This window comes from Aythya ferina (genome assembly GCF_964211825.1).
Source record: "Aythya ferina genome assembly, chromosome: 3".
Taxonomy (NCBI): Eukaryota; Metazoa; Chordata; class Aves; order Anseriformes; family Anatidae; genus Aythya; species Aythya ferina.
This window is the reverse complement of record NC_140298.1, coordinates 24,040,812-24,055,445: the sequence shown is the minus strand read 5'-3', so window position 1 is coordinate 24,055,445 and position 14,634 is coordinate 24,040,812. Positions and strand designations below refer to the sequence as shown.

General features: G+C 40.7%; 1 protein-coding gene and 1 long non-coding RNA gene across 2 annotated transcripts in view; one reads left to right on the top strand and one right to left on the bottom strand.

Moving 5' to 3' along the window:
* HHAT (hedgehog acyltransferase) overlaps window positions 1-14,634 on the top strand; it is a 166,729-nt gene that overhangs the window by 128,728 nt on the left and 23,367 nt on the right. The window lies entirely within an intron of this gene.
* On the bottom strand, window positions 776-4,373 carry LOC311433660. Its single transcript, XR_014690877.1, has 3 exons — window positions 3,917-4,373; window positions 3,047-3,113; window positions 776-2,433 (listed from the first exon to the last, which is right to left on the bottom strand). It is a non-coding gene; the product is annotated as an uncharacterized lncRNA (long non-coding RNA).

Here is a 14,634-nt window from a genome sequence, read left to right as displayed (position 1 = left end):
CAGATAAAGACACTCTTGATTTAGAGTAGACTGTGAACTGGTTTCACTTGGATCTCCTCACCATTGCAAATATCAAAATATCAGAAATCTCATCACAAAACTAAATAAATAAGCAAAGTCTTAAAAATAATTTTAAAACTTTGTTTCATTTTCATATTCTAAAATAGTTTTCTTGGCTCTTGACTGAAATCTAATTGTGTTTCAGGTAGATGTCCATGAATATGAAGGCTGAGTACAAACAATAGTTTGAATGAAAAGCTGATTTTTTTTTAATGTAACTCCAGGATCTGGAACTTTTTTAAACACAAAACGACTTTTCACAAGATAGGAATTTTGATTCTGATAGCTCCAGTTAGAAGTTCAGCATTACTGTTTCACTTCACCTCTGTCTTGGAGCTGATTTCCAACTCAAGAAAGAAAGAAAAAAAAAAGAACTCTGAAGGTGGGAGTAACCACATGAGGAGCTCTTAGATGGACTTGAGGCTGCGTGGGAAATGTAGCTCTTTCTGTGGGCAATGTTAAGTTCTCTCTTTCCTAGTTACATCATTTTTAGTTGATTTCTAGTGCTATTTTAAGGGTTTTTTGTTTGGTTGTGTTTTTTTTTTTGTTATAACAGTTTTGTTCTGCCAGAAATGTTTCAGGGTATTCAGTCTGGTCATTTCATGTGAACAGAAGAGAAAATATTTAATGAAGTTGGGCTCTGGTCATCGCCTTTATTTATTTGGAAGTGTGGGAGCCCTTAGCCCATTATCTTTCTGCATTTTGCAGATGTTACTTACATAAACTTCCTGTTTTTCTATACTCCTGCAGAGAGGTCCTGCTTTCAGCAGACTTCACACAGTGGTGAACTGATTTTTCTTGTGTTGCCTATCAAGGCTGTAGCAAAGCCCCAGGTGGAAATCAGATTCTCAGATTATAGTCTAGAGTTCCATCCTCTTTGAGTTTTACAGTTAAAGTGGTATACACGTAGTACAACACAAGCTTTTGCTGATCATATAACCTGTTGATTCTCATGAGACTTTATCTCTAAGCTATAGGGAACTGTGTACAACAGTGACAGAAAATAGGCTCATATAGAACAAGAAAAATTAGGCCTGTGTGTTGTTGTTTTTTCTCATCATCTTTTATGTAAGATGGAGACTACCCTGCATTCATCCCTTGGCTTTTGTTGCAAGGCCATAGTATAAGGAAATGCACGATACAGTAACGGCACAAGCACGCTCCTGAAGTACACTCAAATAATACTGATGGGAGTGATGTTGGCTACATGTGAAAGAACACACATCAACATCCACTGGGACATGAAGTGGACAATTAAAAGACAAAAAGAAGGCAAACACATTGAGTAGACGTAGTCATTCTGAACAAAAGGCTCTGCATAGGATGAATATAAAAAAAACAACACACAAATTATCGTACCTGCACACCAGCAGTCCTTCTCTCCTGTGCTTTTTATATCTTGTGACAATCCTGCTCTTTTGTCAAAGCAGTCTGTATGCAGAACAGCAAACGTGGCCATATGCTGTATCGTTGGGTCCTAATAACGTTCTCTGTGAGATGAAGTACTTCAGGCAGCAATAATGAACGGTGGGAAGTGAGTGCGCTAAATAAATAAATGGGGTTTTAACAAAATTATCTCGTGCCACTTCCATATGCATGTATCTGTGTGTATTCAAAGGGAAGAAGTAAGTAAACATGACATCCTAGCATCCAAAGTTTGTGCCAGATGTCTTATTCTTGGAGTCAAGTCCTACATGAATCAAGAAAAGCTGTTGAGTTTAATCAAAAGTCGACTCTGGTCTGCTTTGCTTGATCTTACGCTCAGCAGAGCGTTTGTCAAATAAAGGCTGCATCTGTGAAAGAATGGCTTCTTAGATAATAGGAAAATCTCTGTTGTCGTCTTTAGTGTGTGGTTCCCCATATTCAAATCCCACTGCACTTAATGAGGCACAGAAAGAGAATAGAGACAGTTTTAGTCTTCTCTAGTTCCTGCTGATGTCCAAGGGTTCTGCATGCTCCAGGAAATAAGTTTTATAAACCTTTGAAATGAGAAGTTTTGAAGCCCTCGCTGGAACAATGAGGGAGCCGCTGCATGCCTGGCAGCACATGCCAAACCTCTTAAATGAAAAAGGAGACATCCAGGGCTGGTCTACAAACTGGTGTTGTCAACAGGGCACATCAAAATGCCAATATACTGCCAATGAAATGAGGATGATAGTGAGGTCTGCTTTTTATTGTGCACATTATCAACATTCTGTGATCATTGCCATTTTCTCCTCTAGAAAGAGATCCAGAACAGAAATCAAATTTGAGCTGTCAAAGTGAGCAGGAACAAAGGTACCTTGGGAGGTCTTCCAGTACCAGCGATCTGCATGTGGACCACATGTATGTGACTGACTGTAGCATGATGTTTACGTCTCACGTTTCTTCACTCTCTGCGTAAAGAACACAAAACGTGTAGCTGGTGCAGAAATTCGTACAGTATCCACTGAAATGGATATTTTTTATTTTTAATTTCACAGAAGAGAAAGCAATGAGGCGTGGGGAAGCTTCTGCCCCTTGGTGATGAAAGGTGATGTGGATTGCCTGGCTCCAAGAGCCATGCTGGATTCCTTCTTTTCAGCATTTACTTTGTGTAGGGCAAATTTGAAACAGATAGAGCTAAGAGGGCAGTATTTACTTGAGTGCAAAGTTGTCTTTAAAGTTATAAAGTTGCTGTAGTCTAGGTCAAACTGAATACACAGGTATCTGACTGTGTGCAGGTCAAAGAGGTAGATACCTATGTCATGCAACTGTGCCCAAAATTACAAGGTTGAATGATGGGAATGGGAAAGATTCCCACACTTTTCAGTGGGGTCTGGACTCTGCCTAAAACCCCGGTCTCCAAAATAAGCAGGTGACTATGAGGTCGGTTAAAAGACTTCAAAACCAGTATTTCTGCTGTGAAATACATCAAAGCCCAGTGCAGTCAGTTCACGTTAAAAGGCAGAATTACTTTTGTTTGAGGTTTGGTCTGCAGCTTGGTTGTTGTGGTGTAGACTGGGACTTACCTTGGTAGGAGCAGGAGGGATTCCTTCAGTCACCTAACGCCACCTCCTTGGACTGTCCCACTTCTGCAGAGAAGGAGGAATGCACACTGCCACAACAAATATCCCCATCTTAAATGCTAGGATGTGTTCTGCGTTTTGAACAACAATGCTTTTGGGAATCCCACCCAGTTTTCCAAATGCGTTGTTGCAAACTCTGCAAACATTTGTCACAGCAAATAAGCAGGATGGCAGGAAGCAGCTCGTTAGGCATTTCTTTTCCACTTAAATGTCTTGTAGAGCTGATAATTAATAAGCAACAGGACATTAGGCTAATCATAACTTTACTGGATGGATGGTAAATTACTTAACACTGGAGGTGCTCAGAAAGTATGGAAAACCTGTTACCTGTCAAGAATTTTCACATCTATGGAAATTGCAGCTGCTGCTCTATTAAATAGAACATTCTTTAAGAATTGCTGTATGCACGTGATTTATTATTGTGTGGAAATCCTACTTGGGAATCTTAAATTATTCCCTTTTTTTTCAGATGGTCACCAGGTGCAGTAGCATTGCAAGTTTCTTTTCAGGCAGAATAAGAGAAAATTCTGCATTTAATAGAAGTGTTATCTATGAGGTTTCTGTGTACATACCTTCATAGAGATGTACTTAAATTGAAACAGTGTTTCAGGATTACACAGAGATTGAAGTACCACCTCCAGAGTCCTCCAAAAAAAAAAAATATTGCTAAGGTATTCTCAAAATTTTCTTTATTAATTCTGCTCAAATCCGATTCTGCTTAGACAAAATGCACTCATAAGATAGCTGTCCAGTTTCTCATGCGCACAAGCAAAATGAATGCAATTAACACGAGGTGTGCTTCTGCCTACCAGTGCCTGCTGCCTGGCATGCAGTCCACATCCTGTGGGCTGGGTCCCACTGCAGGTGACTGGATGCTTAGGAGGGCTGCTGAGCGTGGCACTGAGCTGTGCATCCTCCAGGAAGGTGATGGGGAGCAGGTGCTGCTGACTCACGAGCTGATGGGAGTGCTGATGCTCAGCAGCAGCAGCTGGCTATGAGTAACGCTGCTTCGCAGGAAGCTTTTGTGTGCCTGTGGCTGTCTTTCATAGCAGCTTCTGTTCTTGTTTTCTCGTAAGGTCAGCTCTTCTACTAGGGTGATCACAGTGCGTCTTCAAGACGGGAATCAAAACAGCTTCAGGTGACGAGCACATTGATCATGCACACACCTGCATGCTTTTGGATGGCAGCACGGGGCTGCACTCTAATAATGGACTGTATCAGCTGCTCCCTGACGTCCTGGTACCCACCTGTCCATCAGAGCTCAGTTCAGAGTGCACGCAGGTGATTACCTACATGGTCAATCACACCACACAGCGAGGCAGCCTCCCCTTCTGGGCATGAGGCAAAACTGGGGGTTAGGGCATTGGCTTGTGGCTCTGCTTTCAACACTGCTCTGCAGCTGGTGGGAGCAAGTCTTCATGAGTCTTGTCCCCACTGAAATGCAGTGCTGGAGCACAAAGGCTGGTAAATATAAAAGACTTGTTAAAGCTGAAAGACGATGCCCCTATTGCAAAGCTTCTTAATTTGTTTCTTTTTCCTTTTTGCTGCTAGAGCCATGTAAAAGAATTCAGAGGTTTTCAGCCCCTCGTGATGAAGCCTTCATCCCCAGCTTTTGCTGGGGGACTGAGGGGAAATGGTGTAGCTGCAAACCAAAGGCCTCTTTAAATTCATGCTTAACACGCTGTGTTGTGAATATCACTAAGCAGGAATTAAATTCTCGCATTTGAACGGTTTAGTCCTTCCAAGGGGGCGCTTCTTAGTTCATCTTTAAAAGCTTTGGGCCATTTCTTCATGATAGGCTGCTAATGCAAGGACAGCGCTAACAGGTTGCTTCTAAAACCTTGTCACGTTTATTTATATGCTTGATGGAAGTGGGTACTGCGGAAAGCTTCTCTATTAGGGCTGTGATGTAGAAGTGACTCAGGAGCAGCTTTGAAAGAGCTGCATGATCAATCAGGTAGGACAGTTGCAACACTTTATTCTCTGTGCTTTGGCAGGCATCGACTGTTTGGCATCTAAGAGCCACCTTCACAGCAACAGCAAAAGCTTGCTTGCTTGTTTTTTTTTCTTGTTTCTTTTCTGCCAGGATTCAAACAGCCAGTTTCATAGCAGTTATCTGGACTTTCTGGATAGCATATGGCTGGAGGTAACAGTTCTGAATTTTCCTCCCACTGATAGTCAGTGGGCACTCTTTCAACTCAAATAGACCATGCGTAGCCAGTTATCTGTTAGACTCGTTGTCCTAATCCAGGAAAGCCTTTCTTGGAAGCCAGAGCAGGACGGGAAATGGTTTTCCCATCCTGGGGAGGTATTTGTGTCTCCAAAAAAATTCAAGACATGATACGGGATTAAAAGTCAAAAAACAGCTGTTTTGGCTGACCTTACAGAAAGGGTCCAGGGAGATGTGTTTGTCTTAGGTTTAAATTTCATTTAGATTTTTTTTTTCCTATTGAAAAATAAAATCTTAGATTGTATTTCAAAACAAGATTATGTGGGTAGTGGTTGTATTTTTTTTCTTTGTATAGGAAATGGTAAGAGGGTCTATTTCATGACAGTTTACTTACGAGAAGCTGAACACCACGTTAGTGTAAATTAGGCTCTGCCTGCCTAGAGCTGCAGATTCAGTGTGTCAGTACGTTTGGGGTCAGAAAAGCTCTCAGTCAGCCACTAGTACATAAATACCTTGTGTTGAATCCAGCACGTTTCAGTGTGCTTCTACCGTGCCATACCTGGGCGTGGTAAGTTTGAGGGTTTCTTTCTGCAAGTTCAGCATCAGATTCTTCAAAGTGAGAGAAGTTCGAGCAGGATTATAAAGTGTTAGAAGTCCTGGATGGAGGAAGTAGGCTGCAGAAACAGTAGGCCACTTGTAGTCCTAGGTTGAATGAAGTCCTTCAACAATCTTTGCCTCTAACCATTGACAACCAATTCAGTGTTTTACAGCTGATGATATTCAAACTGTATGAAAAGGTGCCAATTTCTGGTAGCTGTGTAGAAGACAGGAGATGAGACATCAGTCTAGTTTCAGACATACAGTGCAGTATAGATATATCTGTCCGTAATTGGTTTCTTACTATCACATATTCTGCAGTGCTGCATATACGGCTGGTGAGTGTTTCTGTTGTGTGCCTCCAGCTCGAGTGTCTGGCTGATTTCTTACCTGCGTAAGGCATTAAATGATCCTTCGATAGAGAAGGACTTCAGCAAATCCGAAGCTCACTGCATTTTCTCTGATTTTTATACCCTGTTATCTGTACTTCGCTAATTTTCTGGCAGACAGATGTGTTCTTTTGTTGCTGTCCTCATAAAAATATTTGATTAAAATAGGAAGTTGTAATGCTTCTCAATCAGAGGCAGCTGTTGTCCCTGCCTTCCAACCCCATTTAACAATGACTTCGAAATGCCCGGAGCCGTGCAGTGACCAGGTCAGTAAGTCCATGCTGGCAGTGTGTCTGGCTGCAGCCTGCGCAGGATCCCGCAGCGGCAGCTAGAGCTGTGCCTGCTGGAGAGCAAAGTATTTGTGCAAAAGTCAGGCTTTTAAAGAAGCGTGGAGCTGCTGAGAAGCTGGCCAGGCTTCACCTCTAAGCAAAGAGGCTGTGATCACTCACACCAGTGTTTCAGGGGGCAAAATCAAGCTGCTGGCTCTCTTCAGCCCACAGTTGCCCCCCCAGGCCATCCGATGAATTCATCAGCTCCATGGTGCTAACTGAGATCAGTTCAGTTTTTCTTCACCAGAAAGCACTGCACTGAAAACTGTGGCTGGAAACTTCTAATTTTTTGATGCAGCTCTGGTGTGTTCAGGTGACAGTGTTGCATTGACTGCTGCCTCTCTCATTAAATGTCTAGGCAAAGGATGTTGAACAGCTTCCTTGACCCGTTCCTCCCCCAGGCACCCAGACAGGATATTTAGAAGTAGGGCATTTAAAAAACACATGGTGAATTTTTATTTAATTATGAGATCCATGGCTCTGAGTTGAAATCAAAACTCGGTGTATTTACACATGAAAAAGATCAGCATAATTATTACAGAAAAGACTGAAAATATACTGCTGCGGGGAGGAAAACTTTGAAAAAAAAAAAAAGCCTTCAGCATTGTCTTCCTGGTTTGATCTTGGGGTTTTTGATCATAATAAGTGTCTCAGTTAAAAGCAGGTGTTCCCTGATAAATGTATGTGTACTGATTCATTAACTTACCAGGAGGTGAAAAAGATCCGTAGCTGGAGAATGAATTGCCAGTTCACTAATTAATCTGTTGGTTTTACCAGAATACAATATCCTGACAGCGGCATAGAAAGGTGATAGTTCTTTGTGGGACAATCTGTTTCATGCTGTAGATTTAATAAATATGCTTTAAAATTATATAAAAGAGACAGAAGAGAAAAGGGGGAGAGAGAAATCCAGACTCCTTGGTGACTAAGAAGCAAGTATATGGAAAACAGTTTCATCATTCCTATTTGTCACTTTTATATGTGGTTATGAAGGAAAACTAATTAAAGTAATTGAAGTTATTTCTTTTGGTCTGGCATCCGTTAAAATCCCTGAATATGTAATGAATGTGGTTAATATAGCAAAAGATCTGAACCCAGAAGGAGAGGGTTTTTTATCCTGTCTTCTCCCCCTCTACCACTTCACCTTGTCATATGTTTGAGCGTATATTTCTTAATGTGTACCATACCATATAGCGAACACAGAAAATGTGTTGTCATGGGTCTCACTTTAAAATATAGTTTCTTACCTTTTCAGAGAAGGAAAAGCAAGACTCTTTTACTCTTCAGGATTGCTGTCATGTTGTAAATCAGTAAACATGGTTAAATGCTGTCCTATTACACACTGTATCGAGCTGTTCTGTCTTAAAAGGAGTCAGCCACATGCACACGTGCATACTTGAATGAATTTGGTGTTATGGAAAATTAAGTGCAGCATCTGATTTGGAGATGGAAAAGCTGGTCGTCATCCCAAGATGTAGAACAGCACAGACTTGCACATGCTCACCTGTTTCAAACTCAGCTGGCAGAGGCTTCCTGTACTAATGAGAAAGCAGCTTGTTTGTTGTTCTTTTAGCTGTTACTTGTGGTGAGATCCTGTCCCAAGTGATACCAAGTAATAGCAGATGGGCTTTTCCTTCAAGGACTGGAAAGTGTTGCTACCTTATTTAATGTGAAAAAGGTTGGTAGATGATAAGGAGCTTTCACCTAAGCTCATAGAAGGAAAAGAGGGAAGGAGGAAGAAAAAATGTTCTTGATCCAGCTTCTTCTTTTTCTTTTGTTCCACCTGATGGAAATCCAGAGCACAATTATTTCTACAGAGTGATGTCAGGAAGGAAATACAAGTGTATGCAGTGTCACAAAGTGTTGCCTTCTTTCCTTCTATGTGCACTAATATTGAAGCTCAGGACATGATTGCCTCTCTCACTTCTGTTCCTGACATTTTTGTTAGTTCATTTCAATGAAATTGTCAATGAAACTGTCAGTTGAAATAGATGAGCTAAGATAATAAACTTAACATTGCAAGTGCATAGTAACTAGCAGTCAGTGCTGTATGCTGCTCTTCAAATAGGACAGAAATTAGTTGTATGCCTATTCAACAACATGTAAAAGAAACCAACTTTGCTAAGAATGGTAACCCTTTGATTTGATTTCTGGAAAAAAGAAAAGAAAAAAAAAAGAAAAGATCGTATTGGTTGTCTGTCTGCCACACACAAACATTATCCGGTCAATAAGAGCTCTGCTGTTCCATGGGGCTGTAAAGTGGCTGTGAAAATTAAGCAGAAGAATACTGCCTGCAGCAAACATTTTAATACAAGTGACTTAAAAAAATGAGAACAGCTGGGATAATTTATCCTTTTATAATCCTTTCAAATCCACATAATTTCTGCTCAGTGAAGCAATTTAACTACCAGTATTGTATGAAGTTTGACATTCCAGTCACACAATTGACTAGTTGCAGTAATATTTATCGGTTGCCTCTGTTTATTATAAACAGAATTGTCCAGATCTGCTTGTAGCGAGGACCTCCTGTCTGACACAGGAGCTCTGGCTTTCAGAAATGAAATGCTGAGGTTCAGCTTTCTAGTTGGGTTCTTCTGACAAACTGCTTTCAAGCGTTTCGTGCAGAGACTGCATTAAATTATACAAATTTGGTCCAACAAACATTGCCAATGAACATGCACTTGGTATTGAGGAAAACAGGCTTTACCAAGTTTGGTTAAAAATATTAAAAAGCAGTGCTCTGAAAAGTAATGATGAGTGTCTGAGTGCAACATTTCAGTTCTTGGGCTGTTTATCTAATTAATAGTTTTTATCTGATTATCAGTAGTTATTTAAATATACCAGTTCTCTTCCTTAACTGAAATGACAAGTACTACCTATCACCATCTAACATCTCCTAAAAGCTGAATAAGCAGATTATTTTGTGTCATGTTGCTACCTCCTTGCAGAAACAAAACTTCTATTTGGAATGATTTTCTCAAAAAGCTTCAGCTCTTTTGTAGGAAAATGTGAGCGATCACACTAAAAAAGCAGGAAAAGAACCCTAAAGTGAGATTTCTTTTCTAATAATCAACACGAGCTTTTATCATTTGATGTTATTATTGTGGTGCTTAGGAAGATGTTGTGAAGTCTGAACACCATATATATTCTTACAAACTAATCTCTTTTATTACATTACTTGTATCATTTTAACATCACCATCCCTTCATGCCAGAGGTCTGGACCACGAAAAGGGGCTATGCTTATCTTCAGGATTTTGAGATCATTTTCTTTACCTGCTCAAGTCATCTTGTAGTTCTAACATAGGGATAAATGGAAAGTCAGATGGTAAAAATAGTATGTTTTTTATTGTTTAACATCTTGTAACTTGATAGGAGTGGGAGGGATGCTTCATACCTCTGGAAAGAGGATATGAGCTTTTTGATTTTTCATAGCTTCAAGGTTAAAACAATGTTTGGACATTGCTCCTGATCTGAATATAGAAAGATTACTTCACCTATGCAAGTCATAAGACAGTGTGGGAAGCAGACAAAGGTTTTACTTAGTGTCAACACTCAGAGATTTGTTATATTTTCTTGAAATCAGAAAGGAAAAATATACATTAAAAATGTAGGAAATGTAGGAAAAATATACATTAAAAATTGTAGGAGCGGGAGGGAATTCATATTTTTATTTATGGGTTTTATCCCTGGAAAAAGGAAGTTTTGGAAGTATGGGTTAGTTCTGTGGAAAGCTAATATTTTCAAACTCTGTGAATATGAATACTGTCATATTGTGAAATTGAGTTACTGCTTTCAAATGCACTGTAGGACAATAGCAAAATTTGCTGCTGATGCTGGCAGGCTGCACAGAGCTTCTCAATTTTAAAGTGTATAGCTTTCTTCCTGGTGGTGTAGTTCATACATATTCTCTACACATCACCTCTGGAGACTTTGATCTTTTCCAGCCACTGCTCCTCAGGATAAATACAAACACGTGTTGTCTTTCTGTGGACATAGATACCGACTTTGGTTTTCAGTAGTTGTGTTGCGTTACCTTTTTCGTGAAATTTAGCAGAAAGAGTAGTGCATCATGTTATCATGAATGGATTTAATGGAAGAGCAGGGGACAGGAACAGTGATAAAAGCAAAGAGATTGCAGATTTATGTGTAGTTCAAGTTCTTCGTGACAGAGGAGATCAGGAAGATTGAGAAGATCAAGAAACAGAAGTTCAAGCAGATCCTTAGCACCAAGCAAGGACAGCACTGAGGTCCCATAAAGATGGGGTGGATAGGTACCTACAGGCTGCATTTTTAAGGGATCTAGGTGTTGCCCTGCATTGCCAGAGCAGTGATTTGGCCTGTTGGCTCTAATGCAGGCAAGGTGCAGAAGGGGCTACTTTTGGGCAGCATCTACAAAGCCTTAGGAAATGCCAAACCCTGGCAGTGGTCTTGGTCTGAGCACTGGCAGGTACTGGGAGAAGGAGGGGAGAAGACCTGAGCGGGGGGACAGCAGGTGTCGGAAGGGGTGGGTAAGGGTGGGAGGTTTGGAGAGAGATCCGTGCTGGAATAAAGTGGATGTTGCTGTAGTACTGCTAGGTGTCAGGGTAGTGAGCTTTTGTGGGTTTTAACGAGAACAGGAATACCAAGCTTTAAGTGGAAAACTGAATTAAAAGTACTACAGTTCAGGTGTGTTGTAGTAGCTTAGTAGCTAAATGAGACTGCCTGAAATACTTTGGATGCATTAAAAGTAGGTCTTGAAAAGTGCATTTCATGTTAAATGATTTCGTAAGGGATTTTTAACCCATCTTGTGAGTAGGCAGGTTGAAAACTAATCCTGATGAGGAAAGCTTACCTCTGATAATCAGAAGCACGTGCTTTGGTCTCTAAAGATGCAGATACTCCATGGGCAGGGGTGTGTAACAACAATAAGCAACTTTTGTGTTTAGGCGGATTTTCAATAGCACTCAAGAACTTGTTGGCACCTTTGGGTATCTGAGACATTTAGAAAGTCTGGCGCATATACTTGGCTTTTTCTAGCAGTGGCTCTCATATTCTCTGCTAGTTTGTTGGTTAGGAGACGAAAGCAAAGAATGCTGGGTCTAGAATCACTGTCTGACTTGTAGCTACTGGAAAGAAAACATCACCCTGCATTCTCCTAAGCAAACTGCAACTGAAAATAATTTAGGACAAATCTTGCTCATTTTCATGTTTGGATTCAAAAACACTTGCATTTATAGTAGAAAAGTATTTAAAATAGAGCAGGAATTCTCTCAGACAGATACTTCTGTCGAGTTATTATTTGCTGCATTATTTATAAATCTTGAATTGACATCCATAGCTACAGCTCTTATTTATTCCATTGCTAGTCATATAAAATCATCACACTTTAACTTATGAAGCTTCATAGAATGACTCAGTAATGCAATATTTCTTATATAAATTATTTCAGTAGATTACAAAAAAACCCACACAGATATTCAAGAAAATCATCATTGTTTCTCATTAAATTTTAAACAAACTTGTTTAAAAAGTAAAATGCGTTAAAATGTAATCTACATGCTAAAAAGTCATTTGAAATAAATTCCTTAATCTCCATCCAATGCTGAGCACAGCTAGTAAAAGTAGCACTCTTTGAGTGTTAGACTGTGTCTTTCCTCTTACCAGCTGTGCCTCAGCTCCTGAGCCTAGCTCTGCACCATTTGCCCCAGCACATGCTGATTTCCACAGCTTTTGCTCCATCCACATCTTCAGTCTGAACTGCTGGTCCTTTGTGTCTCCTTTCACTACTGTATTTAAGTCTTGTGGTGCATTGCACCTGGTGCCTACGTCTCTCTCCCTCTTTTTGCCATGGAAGCTAACTTTAATGAGAGCCTGTGGCTGCTTTCTGCCACCAGGTGTACGTGTTGCATATGCTCAGTCTCAATCTGTGTATGACCCTAAGTTTTCCTCACGGCAATTGCTCAATTAACTGCAGAGTCTGAAAGGTTTGGACAGTGAAGTACATGAGATTAGGAGTAAGCCCCCAGGGAAGCTGGTGGAAGGCTTCTGACACGGCGTAGTTAAACTGCAATTAGTGACACGGTCATCCTGACAGAGGAGCATTTTATGTTCTCCAAGCCTTTTATTGCAGCGTATGTGGGGTTTGCAAAGTGCTTTGATGTTGGAGCTGTATTGAAGCGCCAGGCGTTGCTGTTTAGAGTCTTCCAGGTTAACAGATCTAACGGATGTTGGGAGGCTGTTTGTTGATAAACTTTCCATTTCATCTTCATCACACATGGTCTCCTGCTGCAGGGACTTGGCTTAAAATTACAAAATGCAAAATTAACTATTTAAGAGGATTTTTGGAAGGTGACTGTCAGCAATGGGTGGCTGATGAACAATCTGGACTTACCATGTGAAGTCACTTGGAGGAAAAATCCTCCCAACACGGAGCTGGAACAACTCTTCTTCCTTGCCTTGCACACTAATGCCACGTGCTAGGCTGCAAAGCCTGTCCCAGGGCAGTAGGGACTGAACTAATGCATACCTGAATTCATAAAGCTAACAGAAGTTACCTCTTTTTCTCAGGGAAAGAAAATATAGGCTCCATTTTTACTTCTATGGCAGTATTGCAATGTTAAGTATTAAAAACGATCTTGGGTAGCGATTATTCCGTAGGCTGTGTTATTTCCTGAAACCCCCTTTTCCTTTGCTGAAGAGCCCTCTCTTGGTTCTGTCAGCGTTCAGGGTTGGTTTGTGCTGGTGCATTTCTGTGTTCAGCAAAAGCCTATGGAGCCTGGAGCTGCTCATTTAGGGGAGTCTGAGGGAGATTGTTCCTGCCAACTCTGGAGATCTTTTAATGTGAAAAGAAGATTGGAAATATTGGGGGAAAAAAAGAGTCTTAATGGAAATTCTGAGAGCGTGGCAGAGAAGTAAATCTGTGTCGCTCTCTTTTTAGCTGAATTGTGTGTTTTGTGTGCACAATGAAGGCAAACCTAGGTTCAGAATATTTTGTATTTGCATAAGTTGTGCTTTTCAAGGCTGGACAGTCTTCTCCGCTGCTGTTTCCTGATCAGTGACTATACAGACTATAATATTATATGGGCTTTAAAGAAAATCCCAGACAGGCTGCAGGTTTTGATTCTTAGAGAATTATTCCTTTTTTTCTAACCCCCAAAGTACCCCAGATGCCTGAAACACGGTCACTGAGGTAAAACCCCATGTACAGAGCAGCTGGTACCTACCTGACCAGCACTCCTAACGTGTCTCACTGGCTCCATGGGTTCTCACGAGGCATCCTGTGACAGCCTTCCCTTCTACCATCTGAAAAAGTTTCCAGGCCTTTTAGAAACTCTGTGGCTTTCAAATGTACTCCAAGGGTATGAGCTGCAAGATAACCATGAGCAGCTTTCCTGCCAACCGGTTAAAGAGGTACTGAATAAGAACTGTCAGGCAAAATAATTCTGAATGAATATGAACAAGTATCTACCTAAATATTTCTGTATATCTGTACCCTGAGCACTTATTCTTGCTAAAATAAGACTTTTTGCTTTTTTCATACAATGAAATTAGAAGACTGAAGACCAATTGTAACATTTCTGTATCATACTAATCCTGAAAGAGATTCAATTCATGTATTATAAATAAGGTTACAAGCACCTCAGGTTTCTCACTATAAAAATGTTCAATTTGTACTTTATTTTTTGTTTTTCTTGGTTTTGGGAGGTTTTACTTCTGCTGTCTCTCAGGCCAATTCCTAGAAGAAAAGACTCAGCCAAAACACTCCAGGCATTTCCAAATGTGGGGCTGAAGCACAGACAGCCAGACTGGCAGATTTCTGCGAAAGGCTGGAGGCAAGACTTGGCATTAGGTAGGAGTGGAGGAGAAGGGGAAGAGAATTATGGGGAGGACTTAGCTTTGTGCCCCAGAGGTGAGGAACAGCTGTGTCTGTCAGAATTTGGCCTTTTGTCTTGCAGGAAGCAACCAACTTACCAATTCTTTTCTTACTCAGAAATCCATACTCCAGTTAACGAGGGCAGTTGTGCTTCATATTTTTTTGATGCACAAATGTTATTGGGTGAC